The following is a 20,874-nucleotide window of genomic DNA, read 5'->3' as shown; positions in this document are numbered from 1 at the left end:
ATCCACTAAAAACTAACTTTCAGCTCAAAACTGAAAATCGACATTTCTGTTCATTTTGCAGATTTTTGCTCATTTTATGTTTTCTTCTCATTTTATGTTTTTGCTCATTTTAAGAAACCTCTGCTCATTTTAGCAAACTTTCGCTCATTTTACGAAGTTTTTGCTCATTTTATAAACTTTTGTTCATTTTATGTTTGCTCATTTTAAGAAACTTTTGCTCATTTTATGTTTTTTGCTCATTTTATATGTTTGCTCATTTTAAGAACTCTTTGCTCATTTTTAGAAACTTTTTGCTCATTTTATGTTGCAGTTTTCAGTTTTCAGCATAAGGAGTGGTTTTCACGTGATCATTTCCTATATGTATATTCTTATATGTATATATGTATATATGTATTTTAAAAAACTTTTTGCTCATTTCTGTCATGTTTCAATCTCAATAGAGGTGAAAACTTTTTAGTCTTCCCAGCTAAATTGGTCATGAACCTCCTAATATAATTAACATGTCCAAGGAATCTTTGCAGTTCCTTCTTATTAGAAAGTGGCTTAGCTACCAATATTGACTTTGCCTTGTTTTTTTCAATCTCAATTCCATTTTTATGGATGAGAAATCCTAAAAGTTATTGGCCTTAACTCCGAATGCACATTAGAGTGGATTCAGTTTTAGGTTGTATGCTATCATTCTAGTAAATGACTTAATCAAATGCTCTTTATGTCTGAGAAAATCATTTCATTTTTTTGAGTATGTCATCCACATAGACTTCCATGATCTTACCAATCATGTCCATAAAGATTGCGTCCATTGCTCGTTGGTATGTAGCACCAACATTTTTAAACCAAATGGCATGGCCACGTATTCAAACAAGCCTAATGATTTTGGACATTTAAAGGCTGTTTTATTACAATCCTCTTGTGCAATTCTTAACTGGTGGTATCTTGCGTATCCATCCATAGAAGATATATTCATATCCGGGTGCTGCATCTATTAGAAGATCAACTACATGCATGTGGTATTGATCTTTAGGTGTTGCTTTATTTAAATCCCTAAAGTCAATGCAGATTCTTATCTTGTCATTTATCTTAAGTACTGGGATTATATTAGAAATCCAATTAGCATATTGGCAAGGCCTTATGAACTTTGCCTTAAGAAGTTTGGTTATCTCCTCGTATATAGGTTCCGTTAGTTCAGGCGCTGGTCTTCTAGGACTCTGTGCCACAAACTTATATCTCTCTTTGATAGGTAGTTTATGTTCTACAATTTTCTTATCAATACCAGGCATTTCATGATGCTCCCAAGCAAAATAATCCTTAAATTCTTTTAGAATTTCAATTATTTCATGCTTTTCTTGATTAGTGAGAAGCTTACTTATGTAAGTAAAACGTGGATTTTCATCATCCCCTAAATTTATTTCTTCTAGTGGGTCATGAACTTCCTGTTTAATATCTTCACATTTAGCCCATACTTTCTCATCATCTTCTTCTAGAGATTCAGATTCATGTAAGATTGAGCAACATGTATTAGAGTTTATAAGAAAATTCTCTTCGTATCCTCTGAAAACTAAATCTTTCATAACTTGATAATCAATATGGGTAAACTCATTACAATATTCTTCTTGGTCTACAGACATGATAAACTTAGAAAAATATAGTCTAAGTCTATAAACTAACTAGAGCTAGTGATTGATCATAGTTTGACGCCTGTCGAACATATTCATATATTGATTGAATGTCTTCAACTTCTGGGCATCCTCGATTTGTTCAATGAGAATTGCACTTGAGTCTTCTATCTCTTGGTGAGTTTGTGACTCAAGTTGTAGAGCAACCTCAATTTTAATAGTGGGAACTGACTTTAGAGAGTTCCTGATAAAAACAGAATCAGGAGATGTGAGTAGGCAAACTTCCTCATCTGCTTGTACCATTTCATAAGTGTCACAATTCCATAAGATAAAACCTGATGGAGTGATGATGGAATAACATAATTATGATGTAATCAATATCTTTATAGTATGGCATTATAATTAGTACCACTTTCTACTATGAAGAAACCAGTAAAAGTAGTTTTAGTTCCTACCTTTATCTTTAGAATAGTCATTCCTTCCACTTTTTCTGATAGACCGGAAAACCAGTTATGTTGATTTGTATATTATGCAATTTTTTTCTAGTTTTCCTAATTTCTTAAATACAGAAAGTGGCATAATATTAACAGTAGCTCCAGTACTTTAAAATAAACTCCCTCAAAATCCACATTTAGGATTAAAGCTTCAGTATGCTTATTATCAACATCAACTGATCTAAATATATTGTCTATAATTAGCTTCTCTAGATTAGGTTTTAAGGATGTTTTACTCGACACTTTTTTCTGAGGTGCATTCAGATAAGAAGACAAATTTCGAGAAGAAGTAATTTTGAATTTACCTGCCCTCTCTTCCTTGTCAACCTCGTCTGCCCATGATGTAGTAGTGGTCTGGAACCATGGTTTGTCCTCTGACTTCTTGAACTCTGTTGGTAGCATGACTATGTTACATTACATGTTCTGACTCTCACCAATTTATGTCTAAGATTTAGTCATCAATGGGTCTCCATTTAGCAATAGGTAACTGTCTAACACCAATAAATTCAGATCTTCGAATCCAAACTTTTAATCATAGTCTTCATTAGCACCATTCCCTATAGTCTATTTCATAAGATAATCATTTCCTTGTTTTGCTGGTCATCCATCTTTATAGATGATGAATCAGGCTGTTTTTCTTTTGGAAGCAACAACCTTGTAAAACCAGCTTGTAGAGCTTCCTCATCAATTATGATGTTTTCTATAAGGGACTCCTGCACGTTTTGAGCCCTAGCTACAGCAGTATTGATGCTTAACTCTTTCATTCTTGATGACCTACTTTTGTGTAGGTTTTGAACATCTTGTAGTGGTGCTACCCTCACCACTGACGTAAGCCCTACATCTCCTTGATTCCCATGATCTTCCTTTCTTTTGAGAATTTTAGGTACATGAGTTTGGCTTGGATCCCTTTCCTTTCCTTTTGAGGAAGGGTATGACCCAGGGCCATTGTTTTTCCTTGGTCCTTGACTTCTGGACCATTTCTGGAATGGGCTCTGATAATCAAGTACATAAGCATGATCATTTTGGATGATATGTGTTCTAACCATTTCAAAAGTTCATTTGTCTGCACATGATGAGCACATCCCACCTCTTAAAGCCTTTAACCTCTCTATTGCCCTAGTTTGCAACATGAATTTTTTAGCGACCTCTTTGTAGGTCTTAGCTCTTTCCTCAGGCATTGCCAGGCTTGGAGTTGATTTGGAACTAACAGGAACCTTATCTTTGGCTAAGTTGGCACTATAGACTTCTAGTTATATGATAATTATATCGAGACTTTGTTATAGGAGTGCAAGACTTTATGAACCTTGGTTCTTGACTTCATGTCATATGCTTATTGGTGAATAGTTCTTTTTCTACGAACCTATAGATATATGTATAGCGGAATTGCAAGAAACTACTTTCTAACGACTATCATAGGATCATATACATAACAAACACATGAATCAATCAATAAGGATTAGTACAACCTTTGTCGCGTGATTTCTCTTTTTATGCAAACTTTGAAGTTATGAGATCCCCAAGTGTTGCTGCTCTAATTAGTCCACAAACTTTAGTTGAACACCAACATATGTTAGAACGAAAGAGTATGTGGTACTCGATTTTTTACTATTTTAATTAAGGTTCTGAATCCCACAAAAGTCTCTGCACAGGGACGAATTTATTTAATAAAATCATTTTAAAATCAATTTTAAGAAATGTCATATAAAACAATGATGAGTTCATATATATGCGTTTTCAAAAACCGGTCTTTCATACCATGAGATAGGTTTGGGGTTTAGGTTAAGAGAGGGCGAACGTCTGGAACTCGCCTCCTCTTGCGTTCTACATAAGGGGTTCCTATTAAATACGTTATTTTCCATTTCATGTAATCTTGGCTATTCAAAAGAAAGAAAAACACATAATTTGCACATATACACATCAAACACGTATACTAAAACCGGTCAAAAAATAACCTTTATCCAATTTGTTCTTTGAAATGTAATTTAATGAGCTTAGCTTGAAGTGAATTTTGGTATCAACATTTTAGACACATTAAAGGAAGATAAGGAAAATTTTAACTTGAATTAAACATCTTTAAGACCTTTGATTTATTTTATTTCCTTAACTAAAGAAGCAATTAATGTTTTAGAATTTTGGTGATTTGCATAAATGCTTTTGTAAAACGAGATTAAATTGTACAAAATTCATATGAATGCAATTTTCATGTTGTTGCAAAGCAAATGATGTGTACTTTAATGTTTCAATTTTTTTTTATAGTTTTGGCTATATGAGTTTAGTTTGAACTTTATTCAAAGAACAAGCTTATATCATACTAGACAAAAACCTGTTTTTTTCACAACAATTTTGTATAAATTTTAATTATGTGTAAAAAATTCCTTTTTTAGAAATTCCAAATCCCAATTTCTAAAACATCTTGATCTACATAGGAAAGATATTACATTCTATAAAATATTTGCATAATACTGACTAAAATGAGATTAAGTACGATATTGAAACTCACTATAATTACAACATCACTTTTTCTTTTTCGTGGAAATGTTTAAGTACAGAGTATAATTCTACTTAAATAATTTATGAAAAATAATGTTGATGATCAACAACACTTGGTTAAGAAAAATCACATAAATACATAATTCTAAGAGTTTTCCCATTAGAGTTGACTATTCTAGATGGGGTAATTTAAGGTTGGGAACATAATTAAAAAAATAACAAGAACATAATTTTACTTTGCTAAGTCAATGATGCACTTTCTTTGCAAAGTCTTCTACTTTTTTTTTTTCTTAATTTCTAAGTGAGTTTCTAAATTCACTTTATTACCAACTAAAACCCATTTTTTTGTATTTTTCTTTGATGAACTTCTTACTTACTAATTACTTTTCTAATTTTAACATTCGCTTTTTTTCTCTCTCTTGAATGAGGTTTTTTAATGGAAGGAAGTATGGAGAATGAAGTATTTTCTGCGTGATTGAAATTGTTGACCCTTGAGTTTTGAAGATGACTTAACCACAAAAGACATAGTATATTATATTTATGTTGTTGCTAGGTAATTCATTCTCGAGCAAATAGAATACTTGATTGAAGATTAAAACGGAGAATTAATCAAAGGTCGAAGTAAAGATGGTCGAGTGATGAAGAATCAAGCATGGAATGAAGATTAAAATACATTAGGGTGTATTTATTATCTTTACGTTAAGGTTGAGTGAAAGCTCAATTAAGTTCGTGGTGAATTCTCAAAGGAACTTGGTTCTGTTCCCATGACAGGAACAAACCTGGCACTGTTAGGAACAAGGTTAGGGAACACGACTTAAAACTGGATTAGGAACTCCTAAGTGACTCTAAAGTTGTGCGCCTAACTCTAAGTGTGCGCCTAATATGTTAGTTAGAGTTTTTAGGGTTGTTTTAATTATGATCCACTATTTTAGGGAATTTGTTTTTAGGTTGTTAGGAAAAGATTTTAAAATGATTTTCGAATTTTATTTAGAAAAATATCTAACCGTTATCTTTTATATTTTATTTAAAAGATTTTGTTTTCAAAATAAAATATCTTTCCGGTATTAAAAGATTTCGTTTTAAAATATAAAACTGATTTTTGTTTTTATTAAAGTTATTTTTAAAAGATATTTTCCTAAAATCTAGCTAAAGTATATATTTTATTTACTTCCTAGAAATGACATTACACGCCTAAAGCTACTGCTACACGTTTTTGTAGTTAGTGGATTTAGTGGCTTAGTTAATTATCTTCCAAGTATTAATTAATTTAAATAAGTTTAATTATTCCTCAAGTTTGTAAAACCACGTAATATGTTACTGCTTCTCTTATTTAGTTAAGTAGTGGATTAGTGGGTTAATTACTTAACAAGAAATATTTAATTTAAATTGTTTAATTAATTAAAGTCATGGAGATCATGGGATCATGGATTAATTAGTGATTAAATTGTCTTGTCTTAATTGTTTATAGATAGGCGCCTAAAACCTTAGAACAATTTGTGTCTGACTTATATAGTCTCACCAACGTGTGTCTGACTTAGCTAATTTGTCTTAGTTGTCTAAAAGAGTCAGTGCCTTTTCCTTAAGAGAATTCATACTTACATTAATCGAGTTTATTACTCTTCCATTGTTTTGCAAAGTGTATTTTTGAGAAAAAAGGTTTGAGTGAACTCTTGTAAGTGTGAGAAGCTTTGAGTGAAGCAAGAGAAAGAGAAAGAGAAAGGAACTTCTAGTGAAGTTTGAGAGGAACGTCAGTTGTGGGAACTGTCGTTGGGAACTTGAGTTGAGTGACTTAAGTTGAGAATCGAGAGAAAAGTAATAGGTTGTAATAAGAGTTGTTTTGGCCTATTATAGTGGAAAGTTGTGTTAAATTAAAATCCCTTGTGGTCGAGGTTGTTTCTTCCTACTAGGCCTAGGAAGTTTTTCCGCGCTAAATCTCTCGTGTTCCCTCCCAAGTTTACTTTTAATTCCGCAAAAATTATAGCTTATTCTCTCACTATAATTCAACCCCCCTCTTATAAGCTCATATTATACAACAATTGGTATCAGAGCGGGAACTCTAAAAATCAGGAAACCCTATTGAGTTCAAGATCTTGAAAAATATGAATACTAGAGAGAAACTGGAAGAAGGGTACTCTATGCAGAGGCCACCAATGTTCAATGGTAAGTTCTACACCTACTGGAAGAACAGAATAGAGATCTTCATCAAAGCCGACAATTACCAGGAATGGAGAGTCATACAGGTAGGTGATTTTGAAGTCACTACCACTAATGACAAGAATGAGGTAATTCCAAAATCTATGTCTGATTTTTATAAAGGAGATTTTGAAAAAATAGAAATTAATGCTCTTGCTATAAAACTACTTCATTGTGGTCTTGGACCTCATGAACACAATCGTGTCATGGGATGCAAAACCGCAAAACAAATTTGGGATCTTCTTGAAGTCACTCATGAAGGTACGAGTGAAGTTGAGAGATCAAAAATAGATCTTTTGATGAATCAATATGAACTCTTTCAAATGAAATCAAAAGGATCTATCCAAGACATGTTTACACGCTTTACTAATATTATTAATGAGCTAACATCTCTTGGAAAAGTGGTTACTTCTGAGGAAAAGGTAAGAAAGGTCATAAGGAGCCATCCTAGGGATCGATGGATAGCTAAGGTTACTGCCTTACAAGAAACTAAGGACTTTACAAAGTTCAATCTGGAACAACTTGCTGGTTCCCTTATGACTCACGAGATGCAAATGGACAATGAGAATGGAGATATGTCCAAGCAAGAATGGAGAATTCGCTCTCATGGTCCGAAAATTCAAAAGAATGTTTAGAATCATGAAGAATGGAGACTACAAAGGTAAGAATAAGAAATATTCTAACAAACTTGTTTGTCATAAGTGTGGCAGTTCCGAACACTTCATCAAAGAATGTCCCCAATGGGAACAAGACAAAGGCAAAGGAAGGGAACGAAGCAAAGATAGGAACAAGGAATACAAAAGTTCCTATACTCGATCTGATATGAAGAAAGCTATGGTTGCTGCATGGGGAGACTCAGACTCTAAAGAAGAAGATGATCCTCAACCAAATGAGGAGACTACAAACTTCTGTCTCATGGCTCTTGACAATTCTGAATTTGATGAAGAGATTGAATCTCTTGAGGCAAGTCTAGACACTATAAAAACTCGTCTTAATTCTTTAAGTAAAGAAAAGTTATTTGAGTTTATTGTTGATGCTGTAAATGATTGCAAAGATGAGTCCATTAAACTAAAACAATGTCAACATGCTTTAACTGTTGCGAAGGAACATACCTCTTGGCTTAAAAGTATTCGCATAGATATTGAGAAAAGATTTTTCGAGTTGTTTGACAAAAATCTAAAATTAAAAGAGGATTTCGAAAATCTTAAAAATGAGAACTACTTGTTAAGCCTTGAATTGTCACAATTAAAAGAGTTTGTTCCTGAAGTGAGTTCCTTTGACATTAAGTCAGTTCCCTTGCAAAGTTTCAAATCTGAAATAAACGAATTGAAAAATCATGTCTCGTTTTTGGAAATAGAAAACAATGAACTTGTAGGGGAACTGCACCTAATGAGGAATGAAAAGAAAATCCTACCTATACCAAATTGGATTAAGAACCCTCAAACAAAATGAACGGAAGGTCTTGGTTTTAATCACAAAAAGAAATTTGAAAAACCTAAAAAGAGAGTTGATTTACCAAGTGATAAAGTTTGTATGTTTTGTGGGAACACTGGTCACTATAGGAACTCTTATCCTATCAGACTTGGTCGCATTAATGAGAACTTGGAAACAAGTAGAGTAACTTGGAAAAAGAAATCTATTGTTCCTGAAGGAAAGGAACCCAAGAAAGATTGGGTTCCTAACTCTAAAAATTAGTTTTCTTGCAGGTTGGAGTGAGGGAGAACAACACATGGTACCTAAACAGTGGTTGTTTTAAGCATATGACTGGAGATAAATCAAGATTTCTCTCACTCTCATCCTATGATGGTGGAAGTGTGACTTTTGGTGACAACAAGAAAGGTAACATAGTTGCCATGGGTAAAGTTGGTTGTTGACGACTTCAAGATTGGTCTAGTAAAAGATCAAAGTCTTATTGATGAGACTTTGGAAGAAGAAGAAGTCATCGGAACAAAGACTAAGGAACAACATCATGTTCCTGTTCCTTATGAAGAAGAAGCAGTACTAGGTGAGCAAACACAAGTGAATGAATCCACTATTGTTGAACCTGGTTCCCAAGAACAGAGAAGTGAAGATAATCGAAGAAATCAAGTTTCCATCCAGGATTTCCAACCAAAGCCTTGGAAAACTCATCGTTCCCATCCAGTGGAACTCATAATCAGTGATTTTAACAAGGGAACTCAAACGATATCTCAAATTAGAAATTTTTGTGCTTTTCATGCTTTTCTTTCTGTGATGGAACCCATGAACCATGAAGAAGCTCTCACTGATGCTGATTGGATTGTAGCTATGCAAGATGAACTTCATCAATTTGAAAGAAACAAAGTTTGGCACCTTGAACCTAAACCTAAACACAATAAGGTTATTGGTTTAAAATGGGTGTTTAGAAACAAGTTGGATGAGTTCGGAACCATAGTGAGGAACAAGGCTCGGTTAGTTGTAAAAGGATACAATCAACAGGAAGGTATAGATTATGAAGAAACTTTTGCACCTGTTGCAAGATTGGAAGCAATTAGAATTTTTGTTGCTTTTGCTGCTTTCATGGGTTTTAAATTGTATCAAATGGGTTTTAAATTGTATCAAATGGATGTGAAATGTGCTTTTTTAAATGGTTATCTAAATGAAGAGGTTTTCGTGGAACAACCTCCATGTTTTGAAAATAAAGAATTGCCTAATCATGTCTCCAAGCTTGACAAGGCTCTATATGGGTTAAAGCAAGCTCCTAGAGCATGGTATGAAAGACTTTTCTAAGTTCTTTCTTGAAAATGAGTTTAAAAGAGGAAAATTGGATCGAACCTTGTTTCTAAAATCAAAAGGAAAACATTTATTAGTGTTCAAATATATGTTGATGATATTATATTTGGAGCTACTAATGAATTTTTGTGCAAGGACTTTGCTAATCTCGTGAGTAAAGAATTCGAAATGAGCATGATGGTTGAACTCAACTTCTTCTTGGGGTTGCAAATCAAGCAAACAAAAGAAGGAATCTACATCCATCAACAAAAGTACATAAAGGAACTGCTGGAAAAGTATGGTTTGGAGGCATCCAAAGTGAATCATACACCTATGGGAACTTCAACCAGATTGGATGAATGTTCTATAGGAACAAGTTTGGACCAAACTAAGTTTCGAGGTTTCAAGCCAATCCAAAGGAATCTCATCTCACAGCAGTGAAGAGAATCCTGAGATACCTAAAGGGAACAGACGATTTAAGCCTATTCTATTCAAGAAGTGATACATTTGAACTAAAAGGATTTGCGGATGCTGACTATGCAGGAGATCTGGTCAATAAAAAGAGTACATCAGGTATGGTTCAGTTCCTTAGGCATAGTTTAGTTTCTTGGAGCACCAAGAAGCAAAACACAGTTGCTTTATCTACAGCTGAGGCTGAATATGTTGCAGCAGCAGCATGTTGTTCCCAAATGCTATGGATAAAACAACAACTACGTGACTACGGAATTTACTTTGAATGTGTTCCCATCTATTATGATAATACTAGTGCTATTAGTATTTCTAAAGATCCCGTGCATCATTCAAGAGTCAAACATATCCAGATTAGGCATCATTTTCTAAAGGATAATGTTGAGAAGGGTCTTATTAAAATGGAATTTTGTGAAACTGAGCGTCAAATTGCTGATATTTTGACTAAGCCCTTAAATAGAGATAGGTTTGAAAAATTGAGACTTGAACTTGGCTTGATCAAGTTGAAATGATTGCTATAATCTTTTCCCCTTTGTTTTGATTCTTTGTCATTATGTATGGATGAGCATATTTGATGTTTTTATTTGCTTAAATGCATCACAATCTTTATATGATTATTTCATATGTATGAGTAAAAATGTCTGAAAACTGTTCTCCAATGTCTAAGAATATTCCCCTTATTGTTCATAAGACAATTCTATGCCTTAAGTGATGACAAAGGATTAAAAGATTAATTGTGTTCCAAAGTAGCAAAATTTCGTTGTTTCCATTCGTTGTTCCCAAACGCTGTTCGGAAGTTATGATGGAGTTTGCAACTGAAGCCAAGGATTTGAATGGGTTAGTGCAAGGTGTGATGAACAAAGTTGACAAGGCTTTGGAAGGTCAACAAGTGATCGTGGAACGACTTGGTGAAATGTCTACATCTCTCCAAATGATGAACTCTAGATTGATGAAGTTGGAGGATGATGTGCTCAAGATTGATCACACCATGGCCGAAAATTATAAGGAGGTGATGGCTAAGCTAAATGATGTGGTGCAAGAAGTTATCGAGCAACCTTCCTCTCCTAAACCTTAAACTCTTCTTAGTTTAGTTTTTGTGGGAACATGAACTTTTTACTCTTTGTCTTTTCTATCTTTCTTTCTTAAGCATGCATGCTACAATGGAACTATGTTAATTTGATAATTCTATGTTTAATCTTGTTGCATGTGTGCGTCTCTTGAATGGCTAATATTATTGGATTGCGATTTTGAGAGTTGAATGTTTTATTTACTTATACTAACCAAATTGTATCTCACAAGTTTGGTGGTGTGATGTGTTTTAGTAGCTAATTTCATCTTTTTGAAATCGTGGACTAATGTTTTTGAAGATGCCAAAGGGGGAAAGAGAAACGCAATCAGAGTAATTTTTTTTTGTCATGGTTTATGTTCTCATGTTTCTTTACAAAAATAAAATAATGAGTCTACAATAATTGACTTATGTGCATTACATATTATTATATTATATGCCTTCTTCAAAAAAGGGGAAATTGTTGACCCTTGAGTTTTGAAGATGACTTAACCACAAAAGACATAGTATATTTTATTTATGTTGTTGCTAGGTAATTCATTCTCGAGCAAAGAGAATACTTGATTGAAGATTAAAACGGAGAATTAATCAAAGGTCGAAGTAAAGATGGTCGAGTGATGAAGAATCAAGCATGGAATGAAGATTAGAATACATTAGTGTTGTAGCCAGAAAATCAGTGGCTACGATGATGACACGTGGCACCATCCCAGCCATACATATGGCATTCGCTCATGGAAAGAAAGTACATAGGTCTGCAGGTTATTTGGGCTAAAGTACACTTTTCTGAAAGAAAAGGTAAGGTGTACTGAAGAATTCCCTTGTGGCCCTAATATTGTACTTAGGCCCAATACAGGTAAAGCCTGATTCAGCAATAGAGTAAATTATATTCACCAATCAGCACTTGCCACGTGTCATGATATTTTTGCTTAGCCAATCAGATGCTCCTAAATTAGGGTGACATCAAGGCACAACAGTCTTTTCAAACAGTATAAATAGTCCTTGAAATCAGGGGAAAGGTACGTTTTTCAGAGCATAGTACTGTTATTCTGCCATAAATTCTCTCTCTGTCTACTTTCTCTCTCTAAAAGTTCCTTCATAACCCTGATATCTGACTTAAGCATCGGAGGGGGGAATACCACCCAAACCTCCAGGGTGGTCCCTTTTTTGCAGGTTGCTGCTCAGAGTTCTGTACCGGGATCCGAGCCCAATCATTATTGCACAAGTCTCCAAATTAAGAACCTGAAGTTGGGAGTTGTTGTATTTATTTACCAGTTTTACATACGAACATTTGGCACCGTCTGTGGGGAGATGCAACAATGACGGATTGTCACTCATCAAACGTGGCAAGGAATAGAAGTTTCAGAATTCAAGTAGAGGATACTATGGATGACGAGAGACCACCCCATGGACGGGACAGGCACCATGCTGCCGTTCATCTTGAGGGAAGGACTGTGACCCCTGTCATCCAGGAAAACCTTGATCATCCGTGACAGCGGTCACTGGAACTACTGTTTTGAACGACTTCCAGACCAGAATGGCCGTTGTTATGGAGGAGCAGATTAAGAACAATATGTTATTCTTTCAGATAAGTCCAGGAGGGGAGGTTGCTAAGCCGCTCAAAGGAAGGTCTCGAGAAGGTCGTCCAGGGACCAGCCGGCCACCACGGTCAGAGTTGTCCAGACCACCTTCTAAAGGGAAAGCAGCCAGCTGTTAGTGAGTCAAGGAGGAAGATGGAATGGAAGCTGGTAGTCCGTCCAGGAGATAATATCCCTCCCACTGGTCACAAGATGGAGACGGATGCTAGAGAGTACCTGGAGGCCAAGAGGGCTGCTGCTCTTCAGCGTTCAGCCTCTGGTTCTACTCCTTACATGAAGGATCCGTCATTGAGAGTTCCATCTAAAATAGCCAGGAAGAAGTCATGGACCTTCGGCTATTCAGCCAAGGCAAGAGAAGACAGTTTTGCAGCCAATGGTGTATAGGCGTCAGGCCTTAGCTAACACCTCTTCGAACCCAGTATTGAAGGAATACCGCAGGGAGTTCATACCCATTGAGGGTCAGGCTGGGGCACTCCAGATTAATTGGCCGACTCCCTTTTCGGTCAGAATCATGGAGTCTCCTCCTTTCCCAATGGTTAAACTCCTGACGATCGAGCCTTTTGATGGTACAACCGATCCAGATGATCATTTGTCAGCTTATAAGCACCAGATGTAGTTCAGGAGTTGACGACGCTACATGGTGTAAGAATTTCCAGCCACATTGAAGGGAGTGGCACAGAAGTGGTTCAACAATTACCTCCTAACTCAGTGAATAACTTCACTGAGCTTAGTATCTTGTTCACTAGCCATTTTGTTGCAAACCGTCAAGAACACAAGACAAGCATGCATTTAGGGAATGTAGTTCAAGGGCCTAAGGAAGCCTTAAGGAGTTATGTGAAGCGGTTCAATTTAGAAGCATTGCAGATCCAGGATCTGAATGCTGGAATGGCGTTTGACGCCTTCATCCAAGGTCTGAGACCTGGCAGCTTTAAGTTTGATTTAGTGAAGAAGAAGATAACAACCTTAACAGAGGCTCTGAAGGAAGCCCAAGCATTCATCCATGCCACAGAAGTTTGTGCAGAAGCCAAACAGCCAGAGGTGAAGAAAGCTGAAGAGGCAGTTCAGCCAAAAAAGAGTCTCCCTAAGAAAGCTGAAACATGGGCGATGACTTCAATGACCACCTCGTCCAAGAGGAGCAGAAGGTCTGAGCCGACAGACTCAGTTGAGCCCATAGAGTTCAACAAAGATCAGTATTCCATCCTCATGGAAATTAAAGATCAGCATGAATTGAAGGCGCCGGCAGAGATGAAAACACCGTACAGAAATAGGGAGAAAAGTAAGTACTGTCATTTCCACAAGGATTGTGGTCATGAGACGAAGAGTGCAAGCATCTTAAGAGAGCATTGGAGGATTTGGCCCGAAAGGGAAAAATGAACTCTTACCTACCTTCGTCCGGAAGGAAATTCCAGAAAAAAGATAATCGTCAAGGAAGAAGGAAAGATGACGAAAGTACTGATGAAGATGTTGTAATGGTAATCTCTGGGGGATTCGCGGCTGGAGGTCCAACAACTCGCGGCCATAAAAACTATCTGAGGGAACTCAGCCAGGTGATGCTCACCAATCAGGCGGAGGCTGATCCTTTCCCCAAGATAGTGGTCAGTGAGCAAGATCGGGGAAAGATAAGAACCCCTCATGACGACCCGCTGGTGTGGAAATGAAGATTGCTAATCTAAGGGTGCGACGGATCCTGATTGCACAGGAAGTTCCACCGACATCATAGCGCGGATTGTTTTCAAGATTAAGGTTTGATAGAAAAAGAATTGGTTCCGTAAATCATCCGATCATTGGTTTGGTGGGGTGTGTAATTCATCCTATGGGGACGGTTACCCTACCCGTAAGTTGGAGAAAAGAAGCTGCGAAACGCTTTTTGTGAAGTTTGGTAGTACGAGACCTGACGGCATACAACGTCATCCTCGGACGACCTACTCTAAATCAGATCAAAGCTGTCATTGTTACTCACTTGATGCTCATGAAATTTGAGTGTAATAATGGGAAAATTGGGTCTTTGTATGGAGACCAGCAAGCAGCAAGAGAATGCTATCTTAATACATTGAGACCATCATCATGGAAGGAGAAATCAGAACGGCCAAAGGCCATAGAAGAAGAGCCGGCCGAAAAAGTGAAAGGCCATATAACTGAGTTGAAGCATGAGGTAGAGAAAGCACAGGCAAAGCCTCTTCAAGAGGGCAAGCCGTCAATGCTCTTACCCAGCAAGAAAAGGAGGTGTTTGGCTATTAAAGAGAGAAGAATTCATCTTATGAAGTAATGGCGATTGTGAGCTTGGGACTAGAACGTCCAGAGCCAGTAGAAAGTCCAGTAGAAATCTGTTTAAGATCAGAGCCTCCGGAGAGGACATTGAAGATTGGATCCGTTCTGAATTTTGAAGTCAAGGACGCCTTGGTTGCGTTGCTGAAAGAGTTTGAAGATGTTTTCGCCTATACTGTGGAAGAAATGCCGGGGATAGATCCTGAAGTTGTCGTGCATAAGCTGAACATTGAGCCGGGGCAGAAGCCAGTCCGACAAAACAAGAGGCACCTAAGGCCGGCCAGGAATCAGGCCGTTGACCAAGATGTCCAGAAGCTACTCAAATCCAAGTTATCCGTGAAACCTATTATCCAGATTGGTGGCAAATGTGGTAATGGTTCCCAAGCCGAATGGTACTTGGAGGATGTGTGTTGATTACACGGATTTGAACAAGGCTGGCCTAAAGACAGCTTTCCACTGCCCAAGATTGACCGGCTGGTTGATTCTACAGCAGGGCATGCACTGCTTAGTTTCATGGACGCCTACTCAGGTTTCCACCAAATTCCTATGTGGCCGGATGATCAGGATAAGACCTTTTTCATTACTGAAAAGGGGTTATATGGCTGGCTTCGGATGCCCTTCGGCTTGAGGAATGCGCCGACCACCTTTCAAAGGCTCATCAACACTGTTTTTCAGCCGCAGCTTGGGAAAAATATGGAGGTTTATATTGACGATATGATCGTCAAAAGCAGAGAAGAAAAGGACGATTTGGAAGATTTAAGAGAAACCTTCATCACTTTGAGAAAGTACAAGTTAAAGCTCAATCCTCAGAAATGCGTATTTGGCGTAGTGGCTGGGAAGTTTTTAGGGTTTTTGGTCGATCACGAGGTTTTGAGGCCAACCCTGACAAAATTCAAGCAATTCTGATATGACCTCGCCGTCCAAGGTCAAGGAAGTTCAGCGTCTGACGGGATGTCTGGCTGCTCTTGGACGGTTTCTTTCAAAATCAGGAGATAAGTGTCATCACTTCTTTGCGACTATAAAAAAGAATGCAAAGTTTGAATGGACGGAGGAAGCTGAAAAGCACTTCAGCAAGTTAAAGACCATATCGGAATTACCTAGGCTAATCAGCCCGGCCGAAGGAGAGAAGTTGTACGTTTACCTGGCCATGTCCCCATTCGCGGTAAGTGCTGTTCTCCTAGCTGAGAGAGATTCAGTACAAATACCCGTCTATTTTGTAAGCCATGTGCTAAAGGATGCAGAAGGCAGGTATTCGTCAATTGAGAAGTTCGGCCTGGCGCTGCTAATGGCCAGCCGGAAGTTAAGGCCTTACTTTCTAGCTCACAGTATTCTTGTCTACACAGACCAGCCGTTAAGGCAAGTATTGCATAAGATGGACGCATCCGGCCGAATGTTAAAATGGTCTGTTGAGCTTAATATGTTTGATCTGACGTTCGATCCCCGAAAAGCAATTAAGGGGCAAGCTCTAGCGGACTTTATTGTAGAGCTCATCGGCCAACAGTGGAAAACGTCAAGGACCCAGCAGAGGGAAAGAGGCATTGGACTCTAATGGTGGACGGATCATCCACTGCTAATGGATGTGGAGCCGGGATCATTTTCCAATCGCTAGAAGGGGACAAGTTTGAGTATGCAATGAAGTTCCAATTCCTGGCTTCAAACAACGAAGCAGAGTATGAAGCTCTCTTAGCCGGCATTAGAATGTGCAAAGCGGGTGGAGCCCTAGAAATGGAAGCTAAAACTGATCCTCTGCTGGTAGTCAGCCAAGTGAATGGAGATTTCAAATGCAAGGAGGCGTCTATGAGTAAGTATATGAACCTCATAAAAGAGGAGATCAAGTCTTTGAAACGATTCGTCCTAGATCAAGTGCCAAGATCTAAAAACCATCAGGCTGATGCTCCGTCCAAGCTAGCCAGTTCGGCTGAGGGGGATGTACCTAGAACAGTGTTCTGGGAGGTCAAGGTGGCCAAGAGAATTGATGCCAAAGAAGTTCTGTTTCTCAGCCGAGAAGATAAGTGGATGAGCCCCATTATTGAATACAAGAAGACAGGCGGTTCCCCTTGATCCTTTAGAAGCTTAGTATGTGAAGGCAGGGACAAGTGGTTCGAGTTGTGGAATGAAACTCTGTACAAAAAATCCTTCAACCGGCCTCTTCTCAAGTGCATCAGTAGGAAGGATGGATTGGACGTTTTGAAAGAGTTGCATGAAGGAGCCTGTGCTTCCCACATTGGAGGGAGGGCGTTAGGAGAAAAAGCTCTAAGGACTGGCTATTTTTGGCCGACCTTGAAGGAGGACGCCTTGCTTTACGCGAAGAAATGTATAGTTCAAAAGCATGGCAACATCTATCAGAAGCCGTCCAATTACTTAACTCCAATCCTTTTTCCTCTACCCTTTGCTAAATGGGGAATGGACATTCTTGGCCCTTTTCCTATTGCTGCCGGCCAGAAGAAGTTTGTAATAGTAGCGTCGACTACTTTACAAAATGTGTGGAGGCTGAAGCACTGAGAGGCATTACCACCAACGACGTCAAAGGGTTCATCTGGAAGAACCTATCACAAGGTTTGGTATGCCCCAGTCCATTGTCTTTGACAATGGACCACAATTTGAAACACCCAAGCTTCGTCAATGGCTGGCCGATCAAGGAATCAAGGCTCACTTTGCGCAGTGGCTCATCCACAAGCTAATGGGAAGGTCGAAGCTTTTAATAAGATCTTGTCAGCCGGAATCAAAAAGAAGTTAGACAATGCAAGGGGATTATGGGTCGAAAAATTACAGTTGGTCTTGTGGTCAATAAGAACAACGGCCAAAAACTCCACTAGAGAAACTCCAATTATGCTGGTACATGGCTCAGAAGCCGTCCTCCCCATTGAAGTTGAGGAGCCAACTCTGAGAGTGATGATGTACTCAGAAGATGCCAATTGGGCGCTCTTCGGACGGCCTTGGATCTAGTTCCTGAAGTCAGGGCAATGCGCTGCTGAGGATGCAACTCTACAAGCTAAGAATGGCTAGAGATTTAACAAAAGAGTGGCTAGGCGGCCACTGAAAAAGGAGACCTCGTCCTGAGAAAATGGAAGCAATAGGCCGAGCCAAAGATAGGCAAGCTCACTCCAAATTGGGAAGGCCCCTACAAGATCGTCGAGGAAGTTCAGAATGGTACCTTTCGTCTGGAAGGAATGGACGATTGTTCTATTCCTAGGACGTGGAACTCTGATACTTTGAAAAAATACTTTGTTTAAGATATCTTGGAAAAGTATAATTTTTTCTTAGTACCTCGCAATGAAAGAAGTAGAAATGTATACATGTACCTTGACTCTTCGTCAAGCAAAATTCGCATAATACAGCTCTACTTATCTCCTATGACTGTCTTTATGTTTTATTTATTTGCTTAAGTTAAAATGCATATCTTCGTCCAAGCTAACTAATAAAATAGAGCAGCGAGTAAAAACACCTTCTATTAGGAGATCGGCCAACATGTTATCATCCTAAAATGGATAAGCACATGAAATTGGCCGGCAGTTTGTTTACTTAAAATTAAACATCTCCTAAACAGGTCGGTGGAATTAGGACGCCTTAGTAAAGGATCCTACTTTCCTTCCAAAAGCCAAATTAGAAATAACAACCTTAGTAAAGGAACAAGTTATTTCAGAAATTAACAAAGATGGACGGTTACAATCATTTCATAAAACGTCCAAGTTATTATAAATTATGGTCTTTGTTCCTTCTTGAAAAAGATAGGTCACTAAGACCTCCTCGTCCAAGAAGGGGGCATATAGGGACCTAATTTTATGAAAATAACAAGTCTTTTGTCCACTAACGAATGAGAACCAAAATTCAGGCCGAGCAAGTTATTAACTTAGCAGTTTTTTAAACTCACAAGTTTTTAACTTAGGCAGCTGATAAAACGTCTTGATATATTCGGCCAAAAAGGGTCGTTGATCAGATAAAGTGTGTTAGGACGAATTGCTTTTGTACTTAGGCATAAATGTTTGATTAAAACAAGGCGTCTAGTGCATGAAAGTATAAAGCATTGGAAATGGAAGAAGATAGTTCTTTTATAAATTGAAGAAAAGATTACAAACTAATCTAAAGCAAACGTAAAAAAAAAAAAACTACAAGTACAAGAGGCCTGCGGCCGAGAGGGAGAATGGGAAAAGTTAAGCCTCTGGAGGAGTGTTGTTCTCTTCGTCTTAAGCTTCAGCTTCGTCTTCCTCTTCATCTTCAGAGGATTCCTGGAAGACGGGGGGTTTTTCCCTTTAATGTTAGTCTTGTGCAGGCTCTCTTGAAATTCTAGCCGGCGAACATATCTAGGGATGTCGTCCTCCTCAGCCAGCATTTCAAAGGCCTGCACAACCCAAGCTTTCGAAGTATTGATCACTTCGTTCATAGCCTCCGTGGCCGCCTCCTCGGTAGCCGAAAGTTCCAACTTCAGCATATGGCCCTTCCCTCGGAGATAGCGGTTCTCTCTTCTAAGTTCCGCCGCGGCCAGCAAGGCCACATTCCTCTCGTTCTGGAGAGTGTCCCTCTCGTCCAGAAGACTGGTCAGCCGGAGGAGATAGTTTTTGATCTGGGCCTCCATCTCAGCTGACCGCTTTTCCCAGGCCGTCTTCGACTGCTGGTGCAGTAACTCCTGCTCGACCATGGAGAACTGGGCAAGGTTGGCAGCTTTGGTAACATCAGTAACCAGTTTTTTGTTCTCTTTCCTCAGCTGCTTTGCCCAGTATTCGGCAATAAAGCTGCGAGCAAAGAGCTGTCAAAAGAAAGACGGAAAATGTTAGGACGAATGCAAAATTGAGAAAATACATCTAAGTAAAGAATTCAAAACGTCCAAAGAAAAAGTTACCTCTGCAGCTAGTTGAGACATGTAGCTAACATGCCCTGATGTGGCTCCCCTCAAACCCTTGATGTAAGGTTCAGGGAAGCATTTGAAAAGCTCCAGCTTGATCTTCTCTCTGTCAGCCGAGCTCATCTTCGAGAAAGCGGCCGAAGACTCGTCGTCAGATAGAGTTGGAGAACCGGCTGGAGCTTCTTCAGCTATGCTCTTTCCCTTATCTGAAAAAGGTGACTCGTCAGTATTTCTGACGGATATAACGACAGTAGGTTGGAGGGACTCATTGGCCGCCCGCCAACGCGCAAGGTTCTAACTATGTTAGAGTAGTAAGACTCACTAGAGGATCGGGAGGCCGTCCGAAATGCCTCCGGCATCTAGGAAACCAGTTTGGCAACTGGCCCAGAATAGGTAGACCCGTCCGCAGCCGCGTCCGGCATGGCAGGTTGGGTCCCTGCTCCGTCCAAATTAACATCCGCGTCCGGATGCTTAGTGGCCAGTGGGCCGACAGGCCCGTATAGGTGACCAAGGCCATTTCCTCGGCCTTGGGAGGGTCGTCCTCAGCAGGAATATTAATCACGACCTTGGGAGCAGGCCGTGATGATTTCTTCTTCTTCGCTGTGAACCCCTTTGATTTCTTTGGAGGAGGGGCATGGTGGCCGGTCTTTTCTTGGAGGCCGCCTTCTCCGCCAACGCCATGGACGTTGGGGAATTTTTCTGAAAAAATAAGTAAAAATGATTAGTCTAAAGAGAAGCTTGGAAGAAAGAGGGAACCGTCCAAATAAGCTCAGGGAGTCCTATCCTTCGAAGAAGGAAGACGTCCAGAGACAGCTTTTGACGTTCTGCTCCATAAAGAGGAAGCTCGTCCAAGTCATCCCAAGACGTTTTGTCCTTCGAAAAAGGAAGACGTCCAGAGACAACTTTGGACGTTCTGCTCCACAGAAAGGAAGCTCGTCCAGATTCACTTCAGGATGTTCTGGTCATCAAAAGTGAAGACCGTCCAAAATTAACTTTGGACGTTCTTCTCCACGGAGAGGGAGTCCGTCCAGAGTCAATTCAGGACGCTTTGCTCTTCAAAGAAGAGACTCGTCCAGTAAAAAAAAATAAAATATGTCATACCAGGGTGTCCGTCCTTTTT

This window comes from Beta vulgaris, chromosome 7 (genome assembly GCF_026745355.1).
Source record: "Beta vulgaris subsp. vulgaris cultivar EL10 chromosome 7, EL10.2, whole genome shotgun sequence".
Lineage (NCBI taxonomy): Eukaryota > Viridiplantae > Streptophyta > Magnoliopsida > Caryophyllales > Amaranthaceae > Beta > Beta vulgaris.
The sequence above is the reverse complement of the archived record's forward strand: the minus strand, read 5'-3'. Positions refer to the sequence as shown.